The sequence below is a fragment of the Vanellus vanellus genome, assembly GCF_965231255.1.
Source record: "Vanellus vanellus genome assembly, chromosome: 16".
Lineage (NCBI taxonomy): Eukaryota > Metazoa > Chordata > Aves > Charadriiformes > Charadriidae > Vanellus > Vanellus vanellus.
The window spans coordinates 3,468,237-3,480,570 of record NC_138921.1 but is presented as its reverse complement, the minus strand read 5'-3'; positions in this window follow the sequence as shown (position 1 = coordinate 3,480,570).

Below are 12,334 nucleotides of genomic sequence, written 5' to 3'. Positions count from 1 at the left end.
CCGAGACCCACTACCGGAGCCACCAAGGAACCACCCAGGCATTTGGCACCAGCTCTGCTCTTGACGCAAGGTTCGGCTATGACTAAGGCGAGGGAACGCACATCCATAGATGCCTTCAGCTAGGAAACACTGATCAAGGCCTCTCCATTACCCTAGGAGCTCTCAAAATCTTCCAACAAATAATTAAAACCATTCTGAGCGTGAAAGCACCCTCGTCCGAGACGGAAAGCGCGCTAACGGCAGCTCCCATCTCACCTCCCGGCTGTGGAGCTCCCCCAGGCAGCTGGCACAGTCGGTATCGCTGCTTGGGTGCCCCCAGCGCGGCCGAGGAGCCATGGCCGAGTCCTCACCGCCGCTGTGCCGGCTGGCAGGCAGCGCTGCCGCATCCCCGGCGGCCTTACCCCGGCCGCAGCCCCCGCCTGGCACCGGGAGGCCGGTGCTCTATTCCTCCAGCGGACATTGTGGGAAGGCGGTGGAGGATTCCCAAATAATTCACGTCTCAACCGGTGAGTGGGTTGGGGGGACAATTTGGGCGAGCTGCCCCGTGGCGCTGCCGTTGGGGGCAATGCCCCCGGGGCCAGGAGGTGCTGCAGGTGGTGGGGGGGGGGGACGACGACACGACACACACCTAAGTGCTAAGTCTGGAGGGAAACAGACCCAAACCACGAAGAGAAGGAGGTTTTATCCCTCCCCTACCAGGCAGCCCGTGTCTTTGTTGCGACGGATTTCAGCTAATGTAATGAGAGCGGTAAGGGCAGGGAGGCTCGCTCATACACAGCCTGCAATCTTGTTATTGGCGGCGGGCTGAAGCTGCCTGGGGTCAAGAAGCACTAATTAATTACTAAATGAAATGTAGCTTTCCGGGCTCAGGTCCTCCTACTCTGCACACACGGCACGCGAGAGCGGAGACGGCTCGCTCAGGCACGCGGCGGTGCCCAGCCAGCCCCGGCACCCTCGGCCCTTTCAATCCCAGCTCACCAGCGCTCCTGCCCTGGGAGCTGCGGCACCGGCGCAAAGCACCCACCACCATCATTCGCCAGAGCACAGCCAAACGCTCAATACACCTGTAGCGACCCGTCCTGCAAGGTAGAGTGGCTGAGGCTACCAGAGGGCTCCCCCGAATGCAAGGGTTGGGTTCTTTCTTATTGCTAAAACACCTGGAGAACTTTGTGGATGTGCTACGCTTGCCTGGCAGCCTCTCTTGGTGCTCAGAGCAGTGACAGCATTCTTTTTTTTTTTTTTTTTTCCGAGCTTTTGTCTAACATCCCCCAACATTACGGTGGAGAAACTCACTTCTAAGGGATGGAAGCCTTGGTACCTACCTATCTTCTTTCAGAACTACCTCCTCTTGGGTGGTGGGAAGAGTTGGATTTTAGCACTGGTAGAAATCAGTCACCGCCTGCTCTAGAAATGTATGGTTTCCCACGCCCTGCCACAGATATCCACGCCATTCAGACCCAGATGAGACACAGGTTGGGCTCTTGCCCAGGGCTGGCTCATCCCCAAGGGCGCCCGCTCAAAAATCAGTTGAACCGTAAGCTCTTCATTTCGTTCTCCATCTTACAATTTGAAAATTTTACAAGCTTTTGTGAGCAGACGAGGTGGGAACTGGTACCTGACCATACCACGGCAGGAGGGAACTGAAGGAGCAAGCGTACAGAGCTCTGCAAGCCGCTGTGAAATCTGCCTCCTGCATATTGTCCAGGCTGGCACGGCAGAGCCCAGCACCGTGGTTTTAAAGACCAAACCCAAAGTATGGCTCGTGAATTTGGGTCCAAGAGCTGGCTGCAGCTTCAGGCAGACCAGGGTTTGTCTCTGCAGAGTCCCTGCAGCCGCTTTTAAGACCTGGCCCATCTTCAAAACTGGAACTGCTACTAGTAGTTGTATTCCCAACCTATTAGAGGGAGAGGGTCTTGGCTTTTGCCCAAGCTTGCTGAGAACCTCTTATCACAAGAATCTAAATTAGAAAACTAGGACAAGACTTCAAAGTTATTGATAAAAGGAAGCCAGTGACCTAATGTCATTTGAGTTTTCAGGCTATGCATTTCCACAGTACGAATGTTTCTTTTGTATATTTTGGAAAAAAATTTGTTCTTTTTCTAAATAAAGTTCTCAGAAGAATAGTAACACTTCTCAAAATATTCTCATCTCTTCAGCATAATTTAAAATCTTCAGTGAAGTTTTGCAGAGTTTCACGTCAGGCTGGAGTTACCAACCACTGAAGTCAATGGAAGTGTCTTCCTGGGGCAGCTGGCACAAGGAACTCTGGCAACACCGTATTTTCATTTCCCCCTGAGGGATGGAAAAGCAGCTTTAATTCTCTTGATTCATCCTCCTGACTCATTCTGTATATATGGGCTCTACCGTACCCCCAAGATGCAACAGAGACGAGATGTGAACCACGCCAACCTTGCTTCCATTCCCTTTAAGAGTCTACCGTCCCCTTTCCCTACACTGTCATCCACCTTCCCAGCCTTTAAAAGCTTTGCCTGCTTCCTGAGAGAATAAACATGCCTCGCAGCTTGAACTTCACTCATCAAAATAGGGGTTCTAGCAGGCTTGCGAGCAGATCGCCTTTCCACGTGGAACGGCACGGACACCAGGCAGTGATAGCCCTGCTCAGGGAGAGAGAGGTAGACTGACCTACAAAGAGAGAAACCACTCTACTACACCAACACTGAACCTGCACCAAAGGTGAAGGTGAAGTTGTAGCTGTGGTCACTGAGCCACCGGAGCATTACTCTGGCTTTGGGGAGTAAAGGGGGCACAGAGCGGTAGTGGTGCAGGACTCGACTGGGACGGGAGCACTACAAGCCCGCAGGTCACTCTGAAGCGTGTCCCACTGGGTCTTTACTGCAGTTATGATCTATAGAACGTATATGTTGGTAGCTGGTATTGACTTGCCTTTGCCTCTTTTCGTAAATACATCCTTAGATACATTTTTATCTAAGGATATAGTAAATATCCTAATTTATAGCCCAGCTCTCACACAGAAGGTTTCAGGGTGCATTACTCTAAAGGTATAGATGCCTCGGATTCATGCATAAATAAGGTCTCTTTTTTCTCTTTACAGGTCTTTTCACGATCCATCCAGCTCTGACCGACCACCGCGGCAGTCAGGAGACAGTGATTAGCCATCGGCAGTCACAATGTCAGACTTGCCTCCTTCACCAAATGGAGACGTCAAGGTTTCCCGAGCTACCTCAGGCTGTGTAATTCTCACCCCTTTGGAAAAGAGCAGTCCCATGTCTCCGAGTTACAAACTGAAACTGTTGCTTCACCTGAATTAAGCCAGAAACAATTAGAGCTAACGGACACATCATAAGGGCCCTGCGCTCAGTGTCTGCTATGCTAAATATGCCACAGGAACACCCTCTCCAAGTGACCTTACAAAGTATTTTAAAAGCAGAGAGCACAACGCAAGGTAACTTGAAATTATTGAGCCGTAGAGGCGCTGGGACAAGGCTGTGGGAATTTCCTGTTGGTTCCTGATGTAAACTAAGTGAAGTCTTGCATTGCTCCTGCTCCGCTCCTTTCTCTAGGCCTGCAGATCATTTAATATCGAAGGGGAAGGCTCTAACCTGGCTGAGAAACTGCAGGAATTCAGAGTGACCTGGAGGGAATGACAAGAATGCTGCTTGCTGATCAGATTAAAGGGAGAAGTGGCGGGGCTCCCAAGGGTCTTCTTATTCAACCTTTGCTGCCTACAATACCGTGCTTTGTCTCTGATTTCTGCTCTTTAAAATGATTCAGGTTACTGCACTGGAAGCGTGGCTGCCGGGGGGAGGCTCGTCTCCATTCCCCGTTTCACTGGGGTGGCAGGAACCCCTGGCAGAAGCGAGACCGAGGGGGCATACTCAAGTGCCAGCCCTAGCACACACTTGTGCTTCCCACTGTCCTTGATACCACCAAAACTCGGGCATGCCCTTTTCTAAAAGGGCGGTAGCATTTAAAATCACTCGTTCATCCTCCTCACAGCCGAAGTTGCAAGTCACGCTTCGAAGAAGGAAGATATCTCCAATGTTTTTTGCAAGCCTGCAACATTTTTGAACCAGCAAGCTGGGCTGGCTTCAAGGGCGTATTTTAGCAAGAGCGGGGATGCACAGCACTCTCCTCGTTTGGGTATCTTCCCTCCTTCTTTAGGGCCAAAGCATCGTCTGATACCCCTACGCTGCTGAGCCTCTCCAAAGAACAAAGCAGTCCTTCTTGAGAACCACCTCCCCAAAGGCTTCACCAAAAACACGTAACACAATTAGAAAGTCAAAGGCAAGTGTGGTCGGTTACGTTCCTGCTGAATTAAGCTGGCTCAGTAGATGGGAGGGCAGAAGAGCACTTCACCAAACAGTCAAACCGAAAGAGGAGACAGGCTGCCAACGCAGTTGTTGTTCGTACGCTAGAAGCTATGGGAAGAGCCCAGAATGGCAGAGATTGGAGCGACAGACGTCTCACAGTTTGAACAATTCCCCCTGGCTCTCTCCAAACTCCAAGCTGCAGGTTTTTTCCTCCTAAGAATCCTTTTTAACACTAAGGGCTATTTAACACGTTTGACAGGACCAAACATTGGCGTCCAGCAGTTCAACCTTCACAGCAACTTCAATCAAGCAGTTCCACTCTGCATCCCCAGGGTCAACGCCTCTTGCTCATCTCCCCAATGAAATAATTATTTTCAAAGGCAACTGTATGGTTCTGCTTATTTTCCTACTCGAAAGTCAATCCCAGGATCCAAATGTGCCCCAATTTGGGGAAACTCATCAAATCCTACTGGATGTCACAACCGGCCGTGACTCACTGCTACTCCCTAAGCATCTCTCAAAGGCAGGGCGTGTTAAGCCAAATCCATCCCTCAACTCCAACTGTGCTACTTCAGCAGGAGAAATCTGACTCACTGAGCCGGTTGCCGAAGGCCACAAGAATTTGGTGCGCTTCCTCCTCGTCCACAGTTCGCTCTCATTCTACCCAACGCACTTAGGTAGCGACTTTTGGTGGAGAAGCCTTTGATCTCTGAAATTTCTGCTCCGTTTCCGTGGCGACAAGTATAACCCGCGTGATCGTGAATGAACCCTATTGTGTTCTTCCCCTAGCCTTCTTCCCCAGATTACTTCTACCTGCTCGTGTTAGCAAAGCGAGGCCATCTGCACGGCTTCCACCTACCTTGAGAGAAAGATTAACTGTAGAAATTTGCCTCCCCCCCCCCCCCCCTCCCAACTCCTGGAAAATGAAATAACTTAATGACTCGGAACGATCCCCTGAAGGAGGGCAGGTAATTCTAGGGTTCATCACCGAGATGAGGACGCTCTGGTTTACCAGCCACCCCCTCACCTCTGCCTCTTTCAAATGAACAAACAGAATATTTCCCTTGTTTCTGTTTTGATCCCCGCGTTTGCGTCGTTCTGGTTTCCACCATTAGTCTAATGAGCAAAATCAGCCTCGCTCCGTCCCTCTCTGCTGCCGAGGAGAGCTTTTCAAGGGGGATAAATTGGCATTGCAGCAGGGTGTAAATGGGTTCAAAAAGCACGGAGATGAGAAGCTGGCCGAACGCTGGCTGCAGGGCTCGGGGCGTTCCGCGTCTGCAGGGCTCGGGGCGTTGGGCACGCCGCCCGCCTCGGTGGCTGAGCGGGGAAAGCAGGACGCCGGGTGAGCAGCACAGCAGGGCTTCATCATTACCCGCCGTGAAACTCAAGAGGGGAGGAAAAGCTAAAATCAAAGGCGAGCAGGAGGTGAAAAAAAAAAAAAAAAAAGGCAAAAGGGTGCCTTCAGGGCTCCTTTCATGCAGCTCGCTTCACGATCCACCAGTCAAGGCTCCTAAGCAGGAACAGAGACGCCATTCAGGACAAATCTGGATGTTATCCCAGGGCACCAGGGACACCACTAAAGGGAAAGTTTTGACAGGTGAAATGACCTTAATATAATTAGCCCTGCCAGCCCCTCCTTCCTCTGCCTCCTTCACCTTGCCATGAAAACGGTAGTCTTTTAATGAGATCCTTTTTTCCCCCCCTGTAACGCAATACGGCCGGTTCTCCAATCTTTTGCTCGCACATTTCAAACGGGACATACATGATCTCCTCCGTCTTCGGTCCCCCCACCCCCACCTAGATGGACATCCAGAGATATTGCCATTGATTCTTCTGCTGCTGACTGGGGTGGGTTGGGTTGGTTGTTTTTTTTTTTTTTTTTTTTTTGTTAGAGAAAAGGCTGAAAGGAACCCTGGTAATAGAATGATTTGGCCTGCAAGTCAAATCCCCCTTGATGAACAATCAGACACAAATGTCAATAACAATTAGATTGGCCGAGGGCTCCAGTCACTTAGGACTTTCAGTTTTCCGTCTACAGTGCTCAAAACGAAACCCTCAGTACCGTGATCTCCAAATCAGGTTTGGCATCAGGAATGAAAAGACATCAACAATAATATTATTAAAAGGCTGACGGCAGAATAAGAGCAAAAGACAGACAATGCGTGTGTGTGTGCGTGCACACACACATGCGCACACAGGAGAAGGGAAATAAAAAAGAAGTGAGAGCTGATGTAAAAATCCATCAAGATATGAAATCAGTCCTGCCTAAAGAATAATCTAAACCGCCACAGATTCTCCTCCCAGACAAGTTCTGTTCCTCTGGGCTTTAAAATTTCCACCTCCTGCTGTCCAACCTATCAAGCACGGGAAGCAAACGAAGGGAAGAAGGCCCTTAAGTGCAGGCTGTATTTTTTCCTGTTCCTAAATTGTAAATATACAGTGGAGGCAAGAAATGCCCAATCTAATTAAGAGCAGTTGAGAAGTATGGAGACAGGGTCCTCCCAACGGGAATGCTGCAGGTTAAAAAGGTTAAAAAGAGGAATGTTCTGCCTAATGAGGGAAGTTTAACATTATGAGCACGCTTCCCACCGCTGAGGCAGGCTGGGAAGAAGAGGATTATAGACGTAGAAGACGCGGCTCCATGGCAAGAGCAGGTGTGTGCTGGGCTTCAGCAATGACTGGAGTGAGGACAAGATGTTTTAAGGTTTGCAGCTCAAAACATGCTCCTGAAGGGATCCTGCATTGAAGTTATTATCCAAAATTAAAAGCCTGCTTGCCTTGGTTCCCTTCTCTCTGCACGCGTGGAGCTCAGAGGTGGCTGTGCCAGACTGGCCACCATCAGCCCCCTTGCTGCCTCTACTGGGAGGGGGGGGACAGCAACCTGGGAATTAAACCAGTTAACACCCGGGCACGCAGTGCCGACTCCACCAGTGGGGGGTATTGCTCCTAAGGGGAGGTGATACCAACACTATTTCAGTTCTCGGTTCACTGCGCACAAGCTGGAGTACACAGCAGCTACGTGTGACCTGACCCACAGCCCTGTGTGCCCCAGCTGTGGGGATGCTCCGGCTTCCACCCCAAACGCCGCCTTCTTTCCAGCGCGTACGCAGGCAGGGAGGGAACCAGCAGGTCCCGAACGGCCGGGGCAGCGGGACGGCGGCACGCTCCGCAGACTCCGTCTGTCCGCTCTGCAGACACAGCCCCCTGGGGGGGGGGGGGGGGGGGGGGCAGGAGACAGGGAGATCTCGTGGGGTGAATGGAAAAGAAATCACACTGCGGGGGGGAAAGGAGCATCAGGCAATGACACAGAGACCCCGAGGACTGGAGAGGCTATCCAAGGGGATTTGAGAAGATGAAAGCCATCTCCACAGAGAGGCCTGTGGGCTCTCATGCAGAGCGTATAAGCCGTTTCCTATAATGCAGTTCTTACAATGACATATATTTAGCCCCACTATTTGGTGATTTCTGACAGCACATTCAATACCACAAAGCCAGCCCGCACCTGCACGGAGCACGCGGCTGTCGTGCTACAGTAGGACCTTCCACCCGTTACCGGCACCAGGAAAGCAAAGGTCTCCCACTCCCTCGGCCGTGCTTTGGCCATAAACACACACTAACCAAACCAGGAAGGCTGCGAGGTGCAGTCCTTCACTTATGCAGCATCAGTCCCTGATAAAGCACTCGTCAAATGTTTTCTAGCTGAAAGAACCACCCCGTTTGGGTGGAAAACACAATCCACGTGCAGGCTGTAGCTCAGTATTTTTAGATAGCTGCAAGACATACACAGAGAGAGAGAGAAGGCTGAACAAAGTATCTAAGAATGTTTTTTTTTCTTTTTTAGAGCCTTTCTTCTCCTGTGACTGCACTAAGCTTTTTAACTAGGCACAGTGACTGGGAAAAGGGTGGATTTGCCCTGTTTAGATGTCCAGGTCTGCAGCTAAGCCCTGTGGCGGGGAAGTCACCTGAAGGCAGCGTAGCAAGAGGACAAAAGGTTGAGCCCCACTAGCGCAATCATTTACCTGCTTTGCTTCAGTGTACCTGAACGGGCTTCACTATTAATTCTTCCAAAACGTGAAGTGTGTTAGCCTATACTGCAGCTAGTTAAAAGCACAGAAAACACCACTTATATTTGCTTACTTATTACTGGAATTAAAACTTTCTCAATAGGTTCTTTGAGGGACATTCACCTTCTTCTCAAGGCATTGGGAGCATCCGCCACTTGCCTGCTTGTTGATTTTATTTCCAAAGGGTGAGGAAGAAGGGCAGAGCGCTGGCATTTTTTCAGTTGTATAGTCACAAAGAAAAAGAAAAAGAAAAAGAAAAAAGAAAAAAGAGAAAAAGAAAAAAGAAAACAGAAAAAAGAAAACAGAAAAAAGAAAACAGAAAAAAGAAAAAAGAAAAAAGAAAAAAGAAAAAAGAAAAAAAAGAAAAAAGAAAAAAGAAAACAGAAAACAGAAAACAGAAAACAGAAAAAAGAAAAAAGAAAAAAGAAAAAAGAAAAAAGAAAAAAGAAAAAAGAAAAAAAAGAAAAAAGAAAAAAAAGAAAAAAGAAAAAAAAGAAAAAAGAAAAAAGAAAACAGAAAAAAGAAAAAAGAAAAAAGAAAAAAGAAAAAAGAAAAAAGAAAAAAGAAAAAAGAAAAAAGAAAAAAGAAAAAAGAAAAAAGAAAAAAGAAAAAAGAAAAAAAAGAAAAAAGAAAAAAAAGAAAAAAGAAAAAAGAAAACAGAAAACAGAAAACAGAAAAAAGAAAAAAGAAAAAAGAAAAAAGAAAAAAGAAAAAAGAAAAAAAAGAAAAAAGAAAAAAAAGAAAAAAGAAAAAAGAAAACAGAAAACAGAAAACAGAAAACAGAAAAAAGAAAACAGAAAAAGAAAAAAAAAAGAAAAAAGAAAAAAGAAAAAAGAAAAAAGAAAAAAGAAAAAAGAAAAAAGAAAAAAGAAAAAAGAAAAAAGAAAAAAGAAAAAAGAAAAAAGAAAAAAGAAAAAAGAAAAAAGAAAAAAGAAAAAAGAAAAAAGAAAAAAGAAAAAAGAAAAAAGAAAAAAGAAAAAAGAAAAAAGAAAAAAAACCTCCCACCCGCCCCCAACTCAGCTTCTTGGAGATACCAAATCCCAGCTCCCATTTGACACTCCTTCCTCGAGCTGATGGAAATCCTTCATCCCCAAACTACCGCACACGAAATGGGTTGAGGGTCCAGCAGCTATCCTGGCCCCCTCCCCGCACGGCCCCGCATCTCCAGCCCTGCGCCGAGGGGCAGGATCCCTACTGCAACTGGCTGCGTCTACCGCAGCTGTCCTACTCCCCTACACCATCCTGGTTCCAGTCCCCCTCACAACCCCTGCGATGGAGGCTCTGACATTAGCCCTGTTTTAGAGACCAGAGCTGCAAAGAGCATCAACAAAGTATTTTTTTGGAGCCTCGTCTTAGGGTTAGATATTTACTTCCCACGGACTTCAACTATAAGTGTGCCTGAATCCCTGAGCCACATGCCTTGCCTACACGGATGCGGGAGCCGGTGGCAGTGCACAGACCCCAGCCTCCCTCTCCCTAAGCTATCAAAGTGCTTTGGCATCTCCTATGGTTTCAGCAGATTAAAGATGGAACAGGAGTGCGTGAATCTCAACAGAAGAAAGCTGGTTCCCTGGAGCCCAAGGAAGGAATTAAACACACAACATAAAACCCCTAAGAAAACAGAAAACGCGAACTTGTGCGGAGTAAACGCTTCGGCAACAGCCCCAGGGAGAAGACAGGATCTCCCACTCCCACGACGCCACCACCCCAGCCCACCCCGCCTCCATGCCAGGCAAGTGCTGGCCACGTGGGGATGGTGGTGGCCAGCCCGGGTCCCCAGCCCCAAGAGGGCCCCCGAGCAGAAGGCAGATGGCCCGCAGACTGCTTGACGACACGTCTCCTTCCCCGTTTTCTCGGTTTTGGCCGAGCGTCCCCCCTCACGTGGCAGCGGAGGGGAGGGAGAGCGGCGGGTCCTCGCGTGCACACGCGTTGGGACCGCAGCAGCCGGGGACAGGAGAGCCGCCGACCCACGCGCGGACTCTGCCTCCTCCCCGGCATCATCGCCCGGCCCAGGGCTCGCTGGTCCTTACCAGCCCCTCGGCCCACCACGGCAGGACGGCGGAGCAGCTCGGCTCAGCGCCTCCGTTTAAAAAAGGCAGTGCTTTTCCCCCGCGTCCCTTCCCCAGGAGAATGGCTGCGGCCCAAGAAAGTTAGCAACAAATTCTTGAGAAGCGGCTGTTGCTGCAAAAATAAAAGTCTCCATTATTGCTAAAAAACTTTTTTCATCTTTGAGGGGAAAACACATACCACATGACTTCCAAAAAGGAGCTGGTCTGGTTTACAAATACAGTACATTAATAGCTTTGTAAACATTTATTCAGTATGACAGCTGACTGCAACATGTGGCATTAATTAGAAGACTCAGCAATGTAGCATATTAAGAGCTAAGTTAAATCTGAATTAGCTGGGTTTGTTGAGACTAAACACCCGTGGGGGAAGTCCTCGGATCTAATACATTATGACTCACTTGACACGGGAGACCCACAGGCCCGATTCCCAATACACTGGGGGGCCCTTATTCATACTCCATCTCCACACAAGAGCTGCAAACTCTCAAGATACCATATATCAGAGGGTGTTGATGTTGGGACGTTGCGACAGAATGGGGCGCGCGAGTCCCTGGCTCCCAGCTCCCCCAACCTTCCTAAGGAGGTAGGGAACGGAGGCGGCGTGAGCTCGTTTCTCCTTTCCAGACACGTAAAAAAGAGCACAGACAGGGAGGGAAAGCGTTTTACATTCCCCTGGGCTTAAGGATCTTGCTCAACGCTCCCCCGCGGTCACCTTCCCGGGGCACGGCTGACACAGCTTCTGCGGTGTAGGCTGTCGAGAGCTTTTCGGTTGACGGTGCAGCCGCCCCGGGGTGCTCTGCGTCATCGGTGCCACGAGGCGCTGGCTGGCGGCACTACGCACGCCACCGCTGCGCGCGCTCTAACCTGCAGCCCCAGTTCCCTGCGCTGAAGTCAGCCAACGGCTTGCGTTTTCGCTCAGGGGATCGAGACACCTTTTGGCGCTCTGCTGCCTTGGCAGGGTTTCAGGACGGCATCTTTAGGAGCTGCAGCTGAGGCTCAAGGAGATGGGGAAACCCACGTCCGCGGTTCCTCCTCCAACCTGTCCTGTGGCTCACAGCGCCACTGACCTCCTGCCCCTCACTTGCTTCATCTGAGAAAGCAGTGACAAATACCTGCACTCAGTCGTCCTTGCAAAGTTGTCACCAGGACTATTACAACTGGCAAAGCACAGTGAAATGCATGAAACGCGCCAGGTGAGCATGCCAACCTCGGTGGGTTGTCACTGCAGCTGAGCCAAGGCCGGCCAGCTCGTGGCAACCGCTCTGGCCGAACACCATCCGTCAGGCTCGTTCTGCCTTTCAGACCCACCTCTTACATCGTTTTCATTACGTCAAACCAGGGCAGCTCGCTGACAGCCAGTGAACTCGCGTTAGAGCAGAACACTCTGAATTCCAGGAAGACCACAAGCGAGTTCTCCCTCTCGGATCAAAGCAAGACCAAGCGGAGATTACGCAGTTGGGTAACAAAGATGGACCAGCACAGCCCAGTGCTGTCGTAGAATCATAGAATGGTTTGGGTTGGAAGGGACCTTGAAGATTATCGAGTTCCAACCCCCCTGCCATAGGCAGGGACACCTCCAGGGATGGGGTGACCACAGCTTCTCTGGGCAACCTGCGCCAGGGGCTCACCGCCCTCACAGCCAAGAATTTCTTCCTCATATCTCATCTAAATCTCCCCTCTTTCAGTTTGAAGCCATTCCCCCTCCTCCTATCACGACATGCCCTTGTAAAAAGTCCCTCCCCAGCTCTCCTGTAGGCCCCCTTCAGGTACTGGAAGGAGTTGTGAGCTACCATGTCTCAGCTGACCCATAGTAACAAATATACCCAACCCTGCCTGCGTGAAACCCTGGTGTAAATATAGAGGCTATCGTATACAGTGATAGACATTTAGGACAGATGCAAGACAACGC